The sequence below is a fragment of the Paroedura picta genome, chromosome 1 (assembly GCF_049243985.1).
Source record: "Paroedura picta isolate Pp20150507F chromosome 1, Ppicta_v3.0, whole genome shotgun sequence".
Classification (NCBI taxonomy): Eukaryota; Metazoa; Chordata; class Lepidosauria; order Squamata; family Gekkonidae; genus Paroedura; species Paroedura picta.
Genome location: NC_135369.1, coordinates 187,800,066 through 187,820,718, shown reverse-complemented (window position 1 = coordinate 187,820,718; position 20,653 = coordinate 187,800,066).

Sequence of the window (20,653 nt, the reverse complement as noted above, 5' to 3'; positions counted from 1 at the left end):
TTTAAATTTTTCTCTTACAGGTCTAACACTTCCGAAAAAACAATACAACGCCCACCCGGAACAATATATAAAGCTAAACGTACGGTTCACTGGGCACTTATCCGTACGAAAAACCCTATTGATTTACCTGTTTTTACAAGGAAGTAAATGTGAAAAAAATATTTCTACATCCCATGGCCTTTCCCAACCATTTAAATTTTTCTCTTACAGGTCTAACACTTCTGAAAAACCAATACAACGCCCACCCGGAACAATATATAAAGCTAAACGAACCGTTCACTGGGTACTTATCCGTATGAAAAACCCTATCGATTTACCTGTTTTTACAACGAAGTAAATGTGAAAAAAATATTTCTACATCCCATGGCCTTTCCCAACCATTTAAATTTTTCTCTTACAGGTCTAACACTTCCGAAAAAACAATACAACGCCCACCCGGAACAATATATAAAGCTAAACGTACGGTTCACTGGGCACTTATCCGTACGAAAAACCCTATTGATTTACCTGTTTTTACAAGGAAGTAAATGTGAAAAAAATATTTTTACATCCCATGGCCTTTCCCAACCATTTAAATTTTTCTCTTACAGGTCTAACACTTCAGAAAAACCAATACAACGCCCACCCGGAAGAATATATAAAGATAAACGAACCGTTCACTGGGTACTTATCCGTATGAAAATCCCTATCGATTTTCCTGTTTTTACAAGGAAGTAAAATGTGAAAAAAATATTTCTACATCCCATGGCCTTTCCCAACCATTTAAATTTTTCTCTTACAGGTCTAACACTTCCGAAAAACCAAAACAACGCCCACCCGGAACAATATATAAAGCTAAACGAACGGTTCACTGGGTACTTATACGTACGAAAATCCCTATTGATTTTCCTGTTTTTACAAGGAAGTAAAATGTGAAAAAAATATTTCTACATCCCATGGCCTTTCCCAACCATTTAAATTTTTCTCTTACAGGTCTAACACTTCCGAAAAAACAATACAACGCCCACCCGGAACAATATATAAAGCTAAACGTACGGTTCACTGGGTACTTATCCGTACGAAAAACCCTATTGATTTACCTGTTTTCACAAGGAAGGAAATGTGAAAAAAATATTTCTACATCCCATGGCCTTTCCCAACCATTTAAATTTTTCTCTTACAGGTCTAACACTTCCGAAAAAACAATACAACGCCCACCCAGAACAATATATAAAGCTAAACGAACGGTTCACTGGGTACTTATCCGTACGAAAAACCCTATTGATTTACCTGTTTTTACAAGGAAGTAAATGTGAAAAAAATATTTCTACATCCCATGGCCTTTCCCAACCATTTAAATTTTTCTCTTACAGGTCTAACACTTCAGAAAAACCAATACAACGCCCACCCGGAAGAATATATAAAGATAAACGAACCGTTCACTGGGTACTTATCCGTATGAAAATCCCTATCGATTTTCCTGTTTTTACAAGGAAGTAAAATGTGAAAAAAATATTTCTACATCCCATGGCCTTTCCCAACCATTTAAATTTTTCTCTTACAGGTCTAACACTTCCGAAAAAACAATACAACGCCCACCCGGAACAATGTATAAAGCTAAACGTACGGTTCACTGGGCACTTATCCGTACGAAACACCCTATTGATTTACCTGTTTTTACAAGGAAGTAAATGTGAAAAAAATATTTCTACATCCCATGGCCTTTCCCAACCATTTAAATTTTTCTCTTACAGGTCTAACACTTCTGAAAAACCAATACAACGCCCACCCGGAACAATATATAAAGCTAAACGAACCGTTCACTGGGTACTTATCCGTATGAAAAACCCTATCGATTTACCTGTTTTTACAAGGAAGTAAATGTGAAAAAAATATTTCTACATCCCATGGCCTTTCCCAACCATTTAAATTTTTCTCTTACAGGTCTAACACTTCCGAAAAACCAAAACAACGCCCACCCGGAACAATATATAAAGCTAAACGAACGGTTTACTGGGTACTTATCCGTACGAAAATCCCTATTGATTTTCCTGTTTTTACAAGGAAGTAAATGTGAAAAAAATATTTCTACATCCCATGGCCTTTCCCAACCATTTAAATTTTTCTCTTACAGGTCTAACACTTCTGAAAAACCAATACAACGCCCACCCGGAACAATATATAAAGCTAAACGAACCGTTCACTGGGTACTTATCCGTATGAAAAACCCTATCGATTTACCTGTTTTTACAAGGAAGTAAATGTGAAAAAAATATTTCTACATCCCATGGCCTTTCCCAACCATTTAAATTTTTCTCTTACAGGTCTAACACTTCCGAAAAAACAATACAACGCCCACCCGGAACAATATATAAAGCTAAACGTACGGTTCACTGGGTACTTATCCGTACGAAAAACCCTATTGATTTACCTGTTTTTACAAGGAAGTAAATGTGAAAAAAATATTTCTACATCCCATGGCCTTTCCCAACCATTTAAATTTTTCTCTTACAGGTCTAACACTTCCGAAAAAACAATACAACGCCCACCCGGAACAATATATAAAGCTAAACGTACGGTTCACTGGGCACTTATCCGTACGAAAAACCCTATTGATTTACCTGTTTTTACAAGGAAGTAAATGTGAAAAAAATATTTCTACATCCCATGGCCTTTCCCAACCATTTAAATTTTTCTCTTACAGGTCTAACACTTCTGAAAAACCAATACAACGCCCACCCGGAACAATATATAAAGCTAAACGAACCGTTCACTGGGTACTTATCCGTATGAAAAACCCTATCGATTTACCTGTTTTTACAAGGAAGTAAATGTGAAAAAAATATTTCTACATCCCATGGCCTTTCCCAACCATTTAAATTTTTCTCTTACAGGTCTAACACTTCCGAAAAACCAAAACAACGCCCACCCGGAACAATATATAAAGCTAAACGAACGGTTCACTGGGTACTTATCCGTACGAAAATCCCTATTGATTTTCCTGTTTTTACAAGGAAGTAAATGTGAAAAAAATATTTCTACATCCCATGGCCTTTCCCAACCATTTAAATTTTTCTCTTACAGGTCTAACACTTCCGAAAAAACAATACAACGCCCACCCGGAACAATATATAAAGCTAAACGTACGGTTCACTGGGCACTTATCCGTACGAAAAACCCTATTGATTTACCTGTTTTTACAAGGAAGTAAATGTGAAAAAAATATTTCTACATCCCATGGCCTTTCCCAACCATTTAAATTTTTCTCTTACAGGTCTAACACTTCAGAAAAACCAATACAACGCCTACCCGGAAGAATATATAAAGATAAACGAACCGTTCACTGGGTACTTATCCGTATGAAAATCCCTATCGATTTTCCTGTTTTTACAAGGAAGTAAAATGTGAAAAAAATATTTCTACATCCCATGGCCTTTCCTAACCATTTAAATTTTTCTCTTACAGGTCTAACACTTCCGAAAAACCAAAACAACGCCCACCCGGAACAATATATAAAGCTAAACGAACGGTTCACTGGGTACTTATCCGTACGAAAATCCCTATTGATTTTCCTGTTTTTCCAAGGAAGTAAAATGTGAAAAAAATATTTATACATCCCATGGCCTTTCCCAACCATTTAAATTTTTCTCTTACAGGTCTAACACTTCCGAAAAAACAATACAACGCCCACCCGGAACAATATATAAAGCTAAACGTACGGTTCACTGGGTACTTATCCGTACGAAAAACCCTATTGATTTACCTGTTTTTACAAGGAAGTAAATGTGAAAAAAATATTTCTACATCCCATGGCCTTTCCCAACCATTTAAATTTTTCTCTTACAGGTCTAACACTTCCGAAAAAACAATACAACGCCCACCCGGAACAATGTATAAAGCTAAACAAACCGTTCACTGGGCACTTATCCGTACGAAAAACCCTATTGATTTACCTGTTTTTACAAGGAAATAAAATGTGAAAAGAATATTTCTACATCTCATGGCCTTTCCCAACTATTTAAATTTTTCTCTTACAGGTCTAACACTTCTGAAAAACCCATTCAACGCCCACCCGGAACAATATATAAAGCTAAACGAACCGTTCACTGGGTACTTATCCGTACGAAAAACCCTATTGATTTACCTGTTTTTACAAGGAAATAAAATGTGAAAAGAATATTTCTACATCTCATGGCCTTTCCCAACCATTTAAATTTTTCTCTTACAGGTCTAACACTTCCGAAAAAACAATACAACGCCCACCCGGAACAATATATAAAGCTAAACGAACGGTTCACTGGGTACTTATCCGTACGAAAAACCCTATTGATTTACCTGTTTTTACAAGGAAGTAAATGTGAAAAAAATATTTCTACATCCCATGGCCTTTCCCAACCATTTAAATTTTTCTCTTACACGTCTAACACTTCCGAAAAACCAATACAACGCCCACCCGGAACAATATATAAAGCTAAACGAACCGTTCACTGGGTACTTATCCGTACGAAAAACCCTATTGATTTACCTGTTTTTACAAGGAAGTATATGTGAAAAAAATATTTCTACATCCCATGGCCTTTCCCAACCATTTAAATTTTTCTCTTACAGGTCTAACACTTCCTAAAAACCAAAACAACGCCCACCCAGAACAATATATAAAGATAAACGAACCGTTCACTGGGCAGTTATCCGTACGAAAAACCCTATTGATTTTCCTGTTTTTACAAGGAAGTAAAATGTGAAAAAAATATTTCTACATCCCATGGCCTTTCCCAACCATTTAATTTTTTCTCTTACAGGTCTAACACTTCCGAAAAAACAATACAACGCCCACCCGGAACAATATATAAAGCTAAACGTACGGTTCACTGGGTACTTATCCGTACGAAAAACCCTATTGATTTACCTGTTTTTACAAGGAAGTAAATGTGAAAAAAATATTTCTACATCCCATGGCCTTTCCCAACCATTTAAATTTTTCTCTTACAGGTCTAACACTTCCGAAAAAACAATACAACGCCCACCCGGAACAATATATAAAGCTAAACGTACGGTTCACTGGGCACTTATCCGTACTAAACACCCTATTGATTTACCTGTTTTTACAAGGAAGTAAATGTGAGAAAAATATTTCTACATCCCATGGCCTTTCCCAACCATTTAAATTTTTCTCTTACAGGTCTAACACTTCTGAAAAACCAATACAACGCCCACCCGGAACAATATATAAAGCTAAACGAACCGTTCACTGGGTACTTATCCGTATGAAAAACCCTATCGATTTACCTGTTTTTACAAGGAAGTAAATGTGAAAAAAATATTTCTACATCCCATGGCCTTTCCCAACCATTTAAATTTTTCTCTTACAGGTCTAACACTTCCGAAAAACCAAAACAACGCCCACCCGGAACAATAAATAAAGCTAAACGAACGGTTCACTGGGTACTTATCCGTACGAAAATCCCTATTGATTTTCCTGTTTTTACAAGGAAGTAAATGTGAAAAAAATATTTCTACATCCCATGGCCTTTCCCAACCATTTAAATTTTTCTCTTACAGGTCTAACACTTCCGAAAAAACAATACAACGCCCACCCGGAACAATATATAAAGCTAAACGTACGGTTCACTGGGCACTTATCCGTACGAAAAACCCTATTGATTTACCTGTTTTTACAAGGAAGTAAATGTGAAAAAAATATTTCTACATCCCATGGCCTTTCCCAACCATTTAAATTTTTCTCTTACAGGTCTAACACTTCAGAAAAACCAATACAACGCCTACCCGGAAGAATATATAAAGATAAACGAACCGTTCACTGGGTACTTATCCGTATGAAAATCCCTATCGATTTTCCTGTTTTTACAAGGAAGTAAAATGTGAAAAAAATATTTCTACATCCCATGGCCTTTCCCAACCATTTAAATTTTTCTCTTACAGGTCTAACACTTCCGAAAAACCAAAACAACGCCCACCCGGAACAATATATAAAGCTAAACGAACGGTTCACTGGGTACTTATCCGTACGAAAATCCCTATTGATTTTCCTGTTTTTCCAAGGAAGTAAAATGTGAAAAAAATATTTATACATCCCATGGCTTTTCCCAACCATTTAAATTTTTCTCTTACAGGTCTAACACTTCCGAAAAAACAATACAACGCCCACCCGGAACAATATATAAAGCTAAACGTACGGTTCACTGGGTACTTATCCGTACGAAAAACCCTATTGATTTACCTGGTTTTACAAGGAAGTAAATGTGAAAAAAATATTTCTACATCCCATGGCCTTTCCCAACCATTTAAATTTTTCTCTTACAGGTCTAACACTTCCGAAAAAACAATACAACGCCCACCCGGAACAATGTATAAAGCTAAACAAACCGTTCACTGGGCACTTATCCGTACGAAAAACCCTATTGATTTACCTGTTTTTACAAGGAAATAAAATGTGAAAAGAATATTTCTACATCTCATGGCCTTTCCCAACTATTTAAATTTTTCTCTTACAGGTCTAACACTTCTGAAAAACCCATTCAACGCCCACCCGGAACAATATATAAAGCTAAACGAACCGTTCACTGGGTACTTATCCGTACGAAAAACCCTATTGATTTACCTGTTTTTACAAGGAAATAAAATGTGAAAAGAATATTTCTACATCTCATGGCCTTTCCCAACCATTTAAATTTTTCTCTTACAGGTCTAACACTTCCGAAAAAACAATACAACGCCCACCCGGAACAATATATAAAGCTAAACGAACGGTTCACTGGGTACTTATCCGTACGAAAAACCCTATTGATTTACCTGTTTTTACAAGGAAGTAAATGTGAAAAAAATATTTCTACATCCCATGGCCTTTCCCAACCATTTAAATTTTTCTCTTACACGTCTAACACTTCCGAAAAACCAATACAACGCCCACCCGGAACAATATATAAAGCTAAACGAACCGTTCACTGGGTACTTATCCGTACGAAAAACCCTATTGATTTACCTGTTTTTACAAGGAAGTATATGTGAAAAAAATATTTCTACATCCCATGGCCTTTCCCAACCATTTAAATTTTTCTCTTACAGGTCTAACACTTCCTAAAAACCAAAACAACGCCCACCCAGAACAATATATAAAGCTAAACGAACCGTTCACTGGGCAGTTATCCGTACGAAAAACCCTATTGATTTTCCTGTTTTTACAAGGAAGTAAAATGTGAAAAAAATATTTCTACATCCCATGGCCTTTCCCAACCATTTAATTTTTTCTCTTACCGGTCTAACACTTCCGAAAAAACAATACAACGCCCACCCGGAACAATATATAAAGCTAAACGTACGGTTCACTGGGTACTTATCTGTACGAAAAACCCTATTGATTTACCTGTTTTTACAAGGAAGTAAATGTGAAAAAAATATTTCTACATCCCATGGCCTTTCCCAACCATTTAAATTTTTCTCTTACAGGTCTAACACTTCCGAAAAAACAATACAACGCCCACCCGGAACAATATATAAAGCTAAACGTACGGTTCACTGGGCACTTATCCGTACTAAACACCCTATTGATTTACCTGTTTTTACAAGGAAGTAAATGTGAAAAAAATATTTCTACATCCCATGGCCTTTCCCAACCATTTAAATTTTTCTCTTACAGGTCTAACACTTCTGAAAAACCAATACAACGCCCACCCGGAACAATATATAAAGCTAAACGAACCGTTCACTGGGTACTTATCCGTATGAAAAACCCTATCGATTTACCTGTTTTTACAAGGAAGTAAATGTGAAAAAAATATTTCTACATCCCATGGCCTTTCCCAACCATTTAAATTTTTCTCTTACAGGTCTAACACTTCCGAAAAACCAAAACAACGCCCACCCGGAACAATATATAAAGCTAAACGAACGGTTTACTGGGTACTTATCCGTACGAAAATCCCTATTGATTTTCCTGTTTTTACAAGGAAGTAAATGTGAAAAAAATATTTCTACATCCCATGGCCTTTCCCAACCATTTAAATTTTTCTCTTACAGGTCTAACACTTCTGAAAAACCAATACAACGCCCACCCGGAACAATATATAAAGCTAAACGAACCGTTCACTGGGTACTTATCCGTATGAAAAACCCTATCGATTTACCTGTTTTTACAAGGAAGTAAATGTGAAAAAAATATTTCTACATCCCATGGCCTTTCCCAACCATTTAAATTTTTCTCTTACAGGTCTAACACTTCCGAAAAAACAATACAACGCCCACCCGGAACAATATATAAAGCTAAACGTACGGTTCACTGGGTACTTATCCGTACGAAAAACCCTATTGATTTACCTGTTTTTACAAGGAAGTAAATGTGAAAAAAATATTTCTACATCCCATGGCCTTTCCCAACCATTTAAATTTTTCTCTTACAGGTCTAACACTTCCGAAAAAACAATACAACGCCCACCCGGAACAATATATAAAGCTAAACGTACGGTTCACTGGGCACTTATCCGTACGAAAAACCCTATTGATTTACCTGTTTTTACAAGGAAGTAAATGTGAAAAAAATATTTCTACATCCCATGGCCTTTCCCAACCATTTAAATTTTTCTCTTACAGGTCTAACACTTCCGAAAAACCAATACAACGCCCACCCGGAACAATATATAAAGCTAAACGAACCGTTCACTGGGTACTTATCCGTATGAAAAACCCTATCGATTTACCTGTTTTTACAAGGAAGTAAATGTGAAAAAAATATTTCTACATCCCATGGCCTTTCCCAACCATTTAAATTTTTCTCTTACAGGTCTAACACTTCCGAAAAACCAAAACAACGCCCACCCGGAACAATATATAAAGCTAAACGAACGGTTCACTGGGTACTTATCCGTACGAAAATCCCTATTGATTTTCCTGTTTTTACAAGGAAGTAAATGTGAAAAAAATATTTCTACATCCCATGGCCTTTCCCAACCATTTAAATTTTTCTCTTACAGGTCTAACACTTCCGAAAAAACAATACAACGCCCACCCGGAACAATATATAAAGCTAAACGTACGGTTCACTGGGCACTTATCCGTACGAAAAACCCTATTGATTTACCTGTTTTTACAAGGAAGTAAATGTGAAAAAAATATTTCTACATCCCATGGCCTTTCCCAACCATTTAAATTTTTCTCTTACAGGTCTAACACTTCAGAAAAACCAATACAACGCCCACCCGGAACAATATATAAAGCTAAACGTACGGTTCACTGGGTACTTATCCGTACGAAAAACCCTATCGATTTACCTGTTTTTACAAGGAAGTAAATGTGAAAAAAATATTTCTACATCCCATGGCCTTTCCCAACCATTTAAATTTTTCTCTTACAGGTCTAACACTTCCGAAAAACCAAAACAACGCCCACCCGGAACAATATATAAAGCTAAACGAACGGTTCACTGGGTACTTATCCGTACGAAAATCCCTATCGATTTTCCTGTTTTTACAAGGAAGTAAAATGTGAAAAAAATATTTCTACATCCCATGGCCTTTCCCAACCATTTAAATTTTTCTCTTACAGGTCTAACACTTCCGAAAAAACAATACAACGCCCACCCGGAACAATATATAAAGCTAAACGAACGGTTCACTGGGTACTTATCCGTACGAAAAACCCTATTGATTTACCTGTTTTTACAAGGAAGTAAATGTGAAAAAAATATTTCTACATCCCATGGCCTTTCCCAACCATTTAAATTTTTCTCTTACACGTCTAACACTTCCGAAAAACCAATACAACGCCCACCCGGAACAATATATAAAGCTAAACGAACCGTTCACTGGGTACTTATCCGTACGAAAAACCCTATTGATTTACCTGTTTTTACAAGGAAGTATATGTGAAAAAAATATTTCTACATCCCATGGCCTTTCCCAACCATTTAAATTTTTCTCTTACAGGTCTAACACTTCCTAAAAACCAAAACAACGCCCACCCAGAACAATATATAAAGCTAAACGAACCGTTCACTGGGCAGTTATCCGTACGAAAAACCCTATTGATTTTCCTGTTTTTACAAGGAAGTAAAATGTGAAAAAAATATTTCTACATCCCATGGCCTTTCCCAACCATTTAATTTTTTCTCTTACAGGTCTAACACTTCCGAAAAAACAATACAACGCCCACCCGGAACAATATATAAAGCTAAACGTACGGTTCACTGGGTACTTATCTGTACGAAAAACCCTATTGATTTACCTGTTTTTACAAGGAAGTAAATGTGAAAAAAATATTTCTACATCCCATGGCCTTTCCCAACCATTTAAATTTTTCTCTTACAGGTCTAACACTTCCGAAAAAACAATACAACGCCCACCCGGAACAATATATAAAGCTAAACGTACGGTTCACTGGGCACTTATCCGTACTAAACACCCTATTGATTTACCTGTTTTTACAAGGAAGTAAATGTGAAAAAAATATTTCTACATCCCATGGCCTTTCCCAACCATTTAAATTTTTCTCTTACAGGTCTAACACTTCTGAAAAACCAATACAACGCCCACCCGGAACAATATATAAAGCTAAACGAACCGTTCACTGGGTACTTATCCGTATGAAAAACCCTATCGATTTACCTGTTTTTACAAGGAAGTAAATGTGAAAAAAATATTTCTACATCCCATGGCCTTTCCCAACCATTTAAATTTTTCTCTTACAGGTCTAACACTTCCGAAAAACCAAAACAACGCCCACCCGGAACAATATATAAAGCTAAACGAACGGTTTACTGGGTACTTATCCGTACGAAAATCCCTATTGATTTTCCTGTTTTTACAAGGAAGTAAATGTGAAAAAAATATTTCTACATCCCATGGCCTTTCCCAACCATTTAAATTTTTCTCTTACAGGTCTAACACTTCTGAAAAACCAATACAACGCCCACCCGGAACAATATATAAAGCTAAACGAACCGTTCACTGGGTACTTATCCGTATGAAAAACCCTATCGATTTACCTGTTTTTACAAGGAAGTAAATGTGAAAAAAATATTTCTACATCCCATGGCCTTTCCCAACCATTTAAATTTTTCTCTTACAGGTCTAACACTTCCGAAAAAACAATACAACGCCCACCCGGAACAATATATAAAGCTAAACGTACGGTTCACTGGGTACTTATCCGTACGAAAAACCCTATTGATTTACCTGTTTTTACAAGGAAGTAAATGTGAAAAAAATATTTCTACATCCCATGGCCTTTCCCAACCATTTAAATTTTTCTCTTACAGGTCTAACACTTCCGAAAAAACAATACAACGCCCACCCGGAACAATATATAAAGCTAAACGTACGGTTCACTGGGCACTTATCCGTACGAAAAACCCTATTGATTTACCTGTTTTTACAAGGAAGTAAATGTGAAAAAAATATTTCTACATCCCATGGCCTTTCCCAACCATTTAAATTTTTCTCTTACAGGTCTAACACTTCTGAAAAACCAATACAACGCCCACCCGGAACAATATATAAAGCTAAACGAACCGTTCACTGGGTACTTATCCGTATGAAAAACCCTATCGATTTACCTGTTTTTACAAGGAAGTAAATGTGAAAAAAATATTTCTACATCCCATGGCCTTTCCCAACCATTTAAATTTTTCTCTTACAGGTCTAACACTTCCGAAAAACCAAAACAACGCCCACCCGGAACAATATATAAAGCTAAACGAACGGTTCACTGGGTACTTATCCGTACGAAAATCCCTATTGATTTTCCTGTTTTTACAAGGAAGTAAATGTGAAAAAAATATTTCTACATCCCATGGCCTTTCCCAACCATTTAAATTTTTCTCTTACAGGTCTAACACTTCCGAAAAAACAATACAACGCCCACCCGGAACAATATATAAAGCTAAACGTACGGTTCACTGGGCACTTATCCGTACGAAAAACCCTATTGATTTACCTGTTTTTACAAGGAAGTAAATGTGAAAAAAATATTTCTACATCCCATGGCCTTTCCCAACCATTTAAATTTTTCTCTTACAGGTCTAACACTTCAGAAAAACCAATACAACGCCCACCCGGAACAATATATAAAGCTAAACGTACGGTTCACTGGGTACTTATCCGTACGAAAAACCCTATCGATTTTCCTGTTTTTACAAGGAAGTAAATGTGAAAAAAATATTTCTACATCCCATGGCCTTTCCCAACCATTTAAATTTTTCTCTTACAGGTCTAACACTTCCGAAAAACCAAAACAACGCCCACCCGGAACAATATATAAAGCTAAACGAACGGTTCACTGGGTACTTATCCGTACCAAAATCCCTATCGATTTTCCTGTTTTTACAAGGAAGTAAAATGTGAAAAAAATATTTCTACATCCCATGGCCTTTCCCAACCATTTAAATTTTTCTCTTACAGGTCTAACACTTCCGAAAAAACAATACAACGCCCACCCGGAACAATATATAAAGCTAAACGTACGGTTCACTGGGTACTTATCCGTACGAAAAACCCTATTGATTTACCTGTTTTTACAAGGAAGTAAATGTGAAAAAAATATTTCTACATCCCATGGCCTTTCCCAACCATTTAAATTTTTCTCTTACAGGTCTAACACTTCCGAAAAAACAATACAACGCCCACCCAGAACAATATATAAAGCTAAACGAACGGTTCACTGGGTACTTATCCGTACGAAAAACCCTATTGATTTACCTGTTTTTACAAGGAAGTAAATGTGAAAAAAATATTTCTACATCCCATGGCCTTTCCCAACCATTTAAATTTTTCTCTTACAGGTCTAACACTTCTGAAAAACCAATACAACGCCCACCCGGAACAATATATAAAGCTAAACGAACCGTTCACTGGGTACTTATCCGTATGAAAAACCCTATCGATTTACCTGTTTTTACAAGGACGTAAATGTGAAAAAAATATTTCTACATCCCATGGCCTTTCCCAACCATTTAAATTTTTCTCTTACAGGTCTAACACTTCCGAAAAACCAAAACAACGCCCACCCGGAACAATATATAAAGCTAAACGAACGGTTCACTGGGTACTTATCCGTACGAAAATCCCTATTGATTTTCCTGTTTTTACAAGGAAGTAAATGTGAAAAAAATATTTCTAAATCCCATGGCCTTTCCCAACCATTTAAATTTTTCTCTTACAGGTCTAACACTTCCGAAAAAACAATACAACGCCCACCCGGAACAATATATAAAGCTAAACGTACGGTTCACTGGGCACTTATCCGTACGAAAAACCCTATTGATTTACCTGTTTTTACAAGGAAGTAAATGTGAAAAAAATATTTCTACATCCCATGGCCTTTCCCAACCATTTAAATTTTTCTCTTACAGGTCTAACACTTCAGAAAAACCAATACAACGCCTACCCGGAAGAATATATAAAGATAAACGAACCGTTCACTGGGTACTTATCCGTATGAAAATCCCTATCGATTTTCCTGTTTTTACAAGGAAGTAAAATGTGAAAAAAATATTTCTACATCCCATGGCCTTTCCCAACCATTTAAATTTTTCTCTTACAGGTCTAACACTTCCGAAAAACCAAAACAACGCCCACCCGGAACAATATATAAAGCTAAACGAACGGTTCACTGGGTACTTATCCGTACGAAAATCCCTATTGATTTTCCTGTTTTTCCAAGGAAGTAAAATGTGAAAAAAATATTTATACATCCCATGGCCTTTCCCAACCATTTAAATTTTTCTCTTACAGGTCTAACACTTCCGAAAAAACAATACAACGCCCACCCGGAACAATATATAAAGCTAAACGTACGGTTCACTGGGTACTTATCCGTACGAAAAACCCTATTGATTTACCTGTTTTTACAAGGAAGTAAATGTGAAAAAAATATTTCTACATCCCATGGCCTTTCCCAACCATTTAAATTTTTCTCTTACAGGTCTAACACTTCCGAAAAAACAATACAACGCCCACCCGGAACAATGTATAAAGCTAAACAAACCGTTCACTGGGCACTTATCCGTACGAAAAACCCTATTGATTTACCAGTTTTTACAAGGAAATAAAATGTGAAAAGAATATTTCTACATCTCATGGCCTTTCCCAACTATTTAAATTTTTCTCTTACAGGTCTAACACTTCTGAAAAACCCATTCAACGCCCACCCGGAACAATATATAAAGCTAAACGAACCGTTCACTGGGTACTTATCCGTACGAAAAACCCTATTGATTTACCTGTTTTTACAAGGAAATAAAATGTGAAAAGAATATTTCTACATCTCATGGCCTTTCCCAACCATTTAAATTTTTCTCTTACAGGTCTAACACTTCCGAAAAAACAATACAACGCCCACCCGGAACAATATATAAAGCTAAACGAACGGTTCACTGGGTACTTATCCGTACGAAAAACCCTATTGATTTACCTGTTTTTACAAGGAAGTAAATGTGAAAAAAATATTTCTACATCCCATGGCCTTTCCCAACCATTTAAATTTTTCTCTTACACGTCTAACACTTCCGAAAAACCAATACAACGCCCACCCGGAACAATATATAAAGCTAAACGAACCGTTCACTGGGTACTTATCCGTACGAAAAACCCTATTGATTTACCTGTTTTTACAAGGAAGTATATGTGAAAAAAATATTTCTACATCCCATGGCCTTTCCCAACCATTTAAATTTTTCTCTTACAGGTCTAACACTTCCTAAAAACCAAAACAACGCCCACCCAGAACAATATATAAAGCTAAACGAACCGTTCACTGGGCAGTTATCCGTACGAAAAACCCTATTGATTTTCCTGTTTTTACAAGGAAGTAAAATGTGAAAAAAATATTTCTACATCCCATGGCCTTTCCCAACCATTTAATTTTTTCTCTTACAGGTCTAACACTTCCGAAAAAACAATACAACGCCCACCCGGAACAATATATAAAGCTAAACGTACGGTTCACTGGGTACTTATCCGTACGAAAAACCCTATTGATTTACCTGTTTTTACAAGGAAGTAAATGTGAAAAAAATATTTCTACATCCCATGGCCTTTCCCAACCATTTAAATTTTTCTCTTACAGGTCTAACACTTCCGAAAAAACAATACAACGCCCACCCGGAACAATATATAAAGCTAAACGTACGGTTCACTGGGCACTTATCCGTACGAAACACCCTATTGATTTACCTGTTTTTACAAGGAAGTAAATGTGAAAAAAATATTTCTACATCCCATGGCCTTTCCCAACCATTTAAATTTTTCTCTTACAGGTCTAACACTTCTGAAAAACCAATACAACGCCCACCCGGAACAATATATAAAGCTAAACGAACCGTTCACTGGGTACTTATCCGTATGAAAAACCCTATCGATTTACCTGTTTTTACAAGGAAGTAAATGTGAAAAAAATATTTCTACATCCCATGGCCTTTCCCAACCATTTAAATTTTTCTCTTACAGGTCTAACACTTCCGAAAAACCAAAACAACGCCCACCCGGAACAATATATAAAGCTAAACGAACGGTTTACTGGGTACTTATCCGTACGAAAATCCCTATTGATTTTCCTGTTTTTACAAGGAAGTAAATGTGAAAAAAATATTTCTACATCCCATGGCCTTTCCCAACCATTTAAATTTTTCTCTTACAGGTCTAACACTTCTGAAAAACCAATACAACGCCCACCCGGAACAATATATAAAGCTAAACGAACCGTTCACTGGGTACTTATCCGTATGAAAAACCCTATCGATTTACCTGTTTTTACAAGGAAGTAAATGTGAAAAAAATATTTCTACATCCCATGGCCTTTCCCAACCATTTAAATTTTTCTCTTACAGGTCTAACACTTCCGAAAAAACAATACAACGCCCACCCGGAACAATATATAAAGCTAAACGTACGGTTCACTGGGTACTTATCCGTACGAAAAACCCTATTGATTTACCTGTTTTTACAAGGAAGTAAATGTGAAAAAAATATTTCTACATCCCATGGCCTTTCCCAACCATTTAAATTTTTCTCTTACAGGTCTAACACTTCCGAAAAAACAATACAACGCCCACCCGGAACAATATATAAAGCTAAACGTACGGTTCACTGGGCACTTATCCGTACGAAAAACCCTATTGATTTACCTGTTTTTACAAGGAAGTAAATGTGAAAAAAATATTTCTACATCCCATGGCCTTTCCCAACCATTTAAATTTTTCTCTTACAGGTCTAACACTTCTGAAAAACCAATACAACGCCCACCCGGAACAATATATAAAGCTAAACGAACCGTTCACTGGGTACTTATCCGTATGAAAAACCCTATCGATTTACCTGTTTTTACAAGGAAGTAAATGTGAAAAAAATATTTCTACATCCCATGGCCTTTCCCAACCATTTAAATTTTTCTCTTACAGGTCTAACACTTCCGAAAAACCAAAACAACGCCCACCCGGACCAATATATAAAGCTAAACGAACGGTTCACTGGGTACTTATCCGTACGAAAATCCCTATTGATTTTCCTGTTTTTACAAGGAAGTAAATGTGAAAAAAATATTTCTACATCCCATGGCCTTTCCCAACCATTTAAATTTTTCTCTTACAGGTCTAACACTTCCGAAAAAACAATACAACGCCCACCCGGAACAATATATAAAGCTAAACGTACGGTTCACTGGGCACTTATCCGTACGAAAAACCCTATTGATTTACCTGTTTTTACAAGGAAGTAAATGTGAAAAAAATATTTCCACATCCCATGGCCTTTCCCAACCATTTAAATTTTTCTCTTACAGGTCTAACACTTCAGAAAAACCAATACAACGCCCACCCGGAACAATATATAAAGCTAAACGTACGGTTCACTGGGTACTTATCCGTACGAAAAACCCTATTGATTTACCTGTTTTTACAAGGAAGTAAATGTGAAAAAAATATTTCTACATCCCATGGCCTTTCCCAACCATTTAAATTTTTCTCTTACAGGTCTAACACTTCCGAAAAAACAATACAACGCCCACCCGGAACAATATATAAAGCTAAACGTACGGTTCACTGGGCACTTATCCGTACGAAACACCCTATTGATTTACCTGTTTTTACAAGGAAGTAAATGTGAAAAAAATATTTCTACATCCCATGGCCTTTCCCAACCATTTAAATTTTTCTCTTACAGGTCTAACACTTCTGAAAAACCAATACAACGCCCACCCGGAACAATATATAAAGCTAAACGAACCGTTCACTGGGTACTTATCCGTATGAAAAACCCTATCGATTTACCTGTTTTTACAAGGAAGTAAATGTGAAAAAAATATTTCTACATCCCATGGCCTTTCCCAACCATTTAAATTTTTCTCTTACAGGTCTAACACTTCCGAAAAACCAAAACAACGCTTACCCGGAACAATATATAAAGCTTAACGAACGGTTTACTGGGTACTTATCCGTACGAAAATCCCTATTGATTTTCCTGTTTTTACAAGGAAGTAAATGTGAAAAAAATATTTCTACATCCCATGGCCTTTCCCAACCATTTAAATTTTTCTCTTACAGGTCTAACACTTCTGAAAAACCAATACAACGCCCACCCGGAACAATATATAAAGCTAAACGAACCGTTCACTGGGTACTTATCCGTATGAAAAACCCTATCGATTTACCTATTTTTACAAGGAAGTAAATGTGAAAAAAATATTTCTACATCCCATGGCCTTTCCCAACCATTTAAATTTTTCTCTTACAGGTCTAACACTTCCGAAAAAACAATACAACGCCCACCCGGAACAATATATAAAGCTAAACGTACGGTTCACTGGGTACTTATCCGTACGAAAAACCCTATTGATTTACCTGTTTTTACAAGGAAGTAAATGTGAAAAAAATATTTCTACATCCCATGGCCTTTCCCAACCATTTAAATTTTTCTCTTACAGGTCTAACACTTCCGAAAAAACAATACAACGCCCACCCGGAACAATATATAAAGCTAAACGTACGGTTCACTGGGCACTTATCCGTACGAAAAACCCTATTGATTTACCTGTTTTTACAAGGAAGTAAATGTGAAAAAAATATTTCTACATCCCATGGCCTTTCCCAACCATTTAAATTTTTCTCTTACAGGTCTAACACTTCTGAAAAACCAATACAACGCCCACCCGGAACAATATATAAAGCTAAACGAACCGTTCACTGGGTACTTATCCGTATGAAAAACCCTATCGATTTACCTGTTTTTACAAGGAAGTAAATGTGAAAAAAATATTTCTACATCCCATGGCCTTTCCCAACCATTTAAATTTTTCTCTTACAGGTCTAACACTTCCGAAAAACCAAAACAACGCCCACCCGGACCAATATATAAAGCTAAACGAACGGTTCACTGGGTACTTATCCGTACGAAAATCCCTATTGATTTTCCTGTTTTTACAAGGAAGTAAATGTGAAAAAAATATTTCTACATCCCATGGCCTTTCCCAACCATTTAAATTTTTCTCTTACAGGTCTAACACTTCCGAAAAAACAATACAACGCCCACCCGGAACAATATATAAAGCTAAACGTACGGTTCACTGGGCACTTATCCGTACGAAAAACCCTATTGATTTACCTGTTTTTACAAGGAAGTAAATGTGAAAAAAATATTTCCACATCCCATGGCCTTTCCCAACCATTTAAATTTTTCTCTTACAGGTCTAACACTTCAGAAAAACCAATACAACGCCCACCCGGAACAATATATAAAGCTAAACGTACGGTTCACTGGGTACTTATCCGTACGAAAAACCCTATTGATTTACCTGTTTTTACAAGGAAGTAAATGTGAAAAAAATATTTCTACATCCCATGGCCTTTCCCAACCATTTAAATTTTTCTCTTACAGGTCTAACACTTCCGAAAAAACAATACAACGCCCACCCGGAACAATATATAAAGCTAAACGTACGGTTCACTGGGCACTTATCCGTACGAAACACCCTATTGATTTACCTGTTTTTACAAGGAAGTAAATGTGAAAAAAATATTTCTACATCCCATGGCCTTTCCCAACCATTTAAATTTTTCTCTTACAGGTCTAACACTTCTGAAAAACCAATACAACGCCCACCCGGAACAATATATAAAGCTAAACGAACCGTTCACTGGGTACTTATCCGTATGAAAAACCCTATCGATTTACCTGTTTTTACAAGGAAGTAAATGTGAAAAAAATATTTCTACATCCCATGGCCTTTCCCAACCATTTAAATTTTTCTCTTACAGGTCTAACACTTCCGAAAAACCAAAACAACGCTTACCCGGAACAATATATAAAGCTTAACGAACGGTTTACTGGGTACTTATCCGTACGAAAATCCCTATTGATTTTCCTGTTTTTACAAGGAAGTAAATGTGAAAAAAATATTTCTACATCCCATGGCCTTTCCCAACCATTTAAATTTTTCTCTTACAGGTCTAACACTTCTGAAAAACCAATACAACGCCCACCCGGAACAATATATAAAGCTAAACGAACCGTTCACTGGGTACTTATCCGTATGAAAAACCCTATCGATTTACCTATTTTTACAAGGAAGTAAATGTGAAAAAAATATTTCTACATCCCATGGCCTTTCCCAACCATTTAAATTTTTCTCTTAAAGGTCTAACACTTCCGAAAAAACAATACAACGCCCACCCGGAACAATATATAAAGCTAAACGTACGGTTCACTGGGTACTTATCCGTACGAAAAACCCTATTGATTTACCTGTTTTTACAACGAAGTAAATGTGAAAAAAATATTTCTACATCCCATGGCCTTTCCCAACCATTTAAATTTTTCTCTTACAGGTCTAACACTTCCGAAAAAACAATACAACGCCCACCCGGAACAATATATAAAGCTAAACGTACGGTTCACTGGGCACTTATCCGTACGAAAAACCCTATTGATTTACCTGTTTTTACAAGGAAGTAAATGTGAAAAATATATTTCTACATCCCATGGCCTTTCCCAACCATTTAAATTTTTCTCTTACAGGTCTAACACTTCTGAAAAACCAATACAACGCCCACCCGGAACAATATATAAAGCTAAACGAACCGTTCACTGGGTACTTATCCGTATGAAAAACCCTATCGATTTACCTGTTTTTACAAGGAAGTAAATGTGAAAAAAATATTTCTACATCCCATGGCCTTTCCCAACCATTTAAATTTTTCTCTTACAGGTCTAACACTTCCGAAAAACCAAAACAACGCCCACCCGGAACAATATATAAAGCTAAACGAACGGTTCACTGGGTACTTATCCGTACGAAAATCCCTATTGATTTTCCTGTTTTTACAAGGAAGTAAATGTGAAAAAAATATTTCTACATCCCATGGCCTTTCCCAACCATTTAAATTTTTCTCTTACAGGTCTAACACTTCCGAAAAAACAATACAACGCCCACCCGGAACAATATATAAAGCTAAACGTACGGTTCACTGGGCACTTATCCGTACGAAAAACCCTATTGATTTACCTGTTTTTACAAGGAAGTAAATGTGAAAAAAATATTTCCACATCCCATGGCCTTTCCCAACCATTTAAATTTTTCTCTTACAGGTCTAACACTTCAGAAAAACCAATACAACGCCCACCCGGAACAATATATAAAGCTAAACGTACGGTTCACTGGGTACTTATTCGTACGAAAA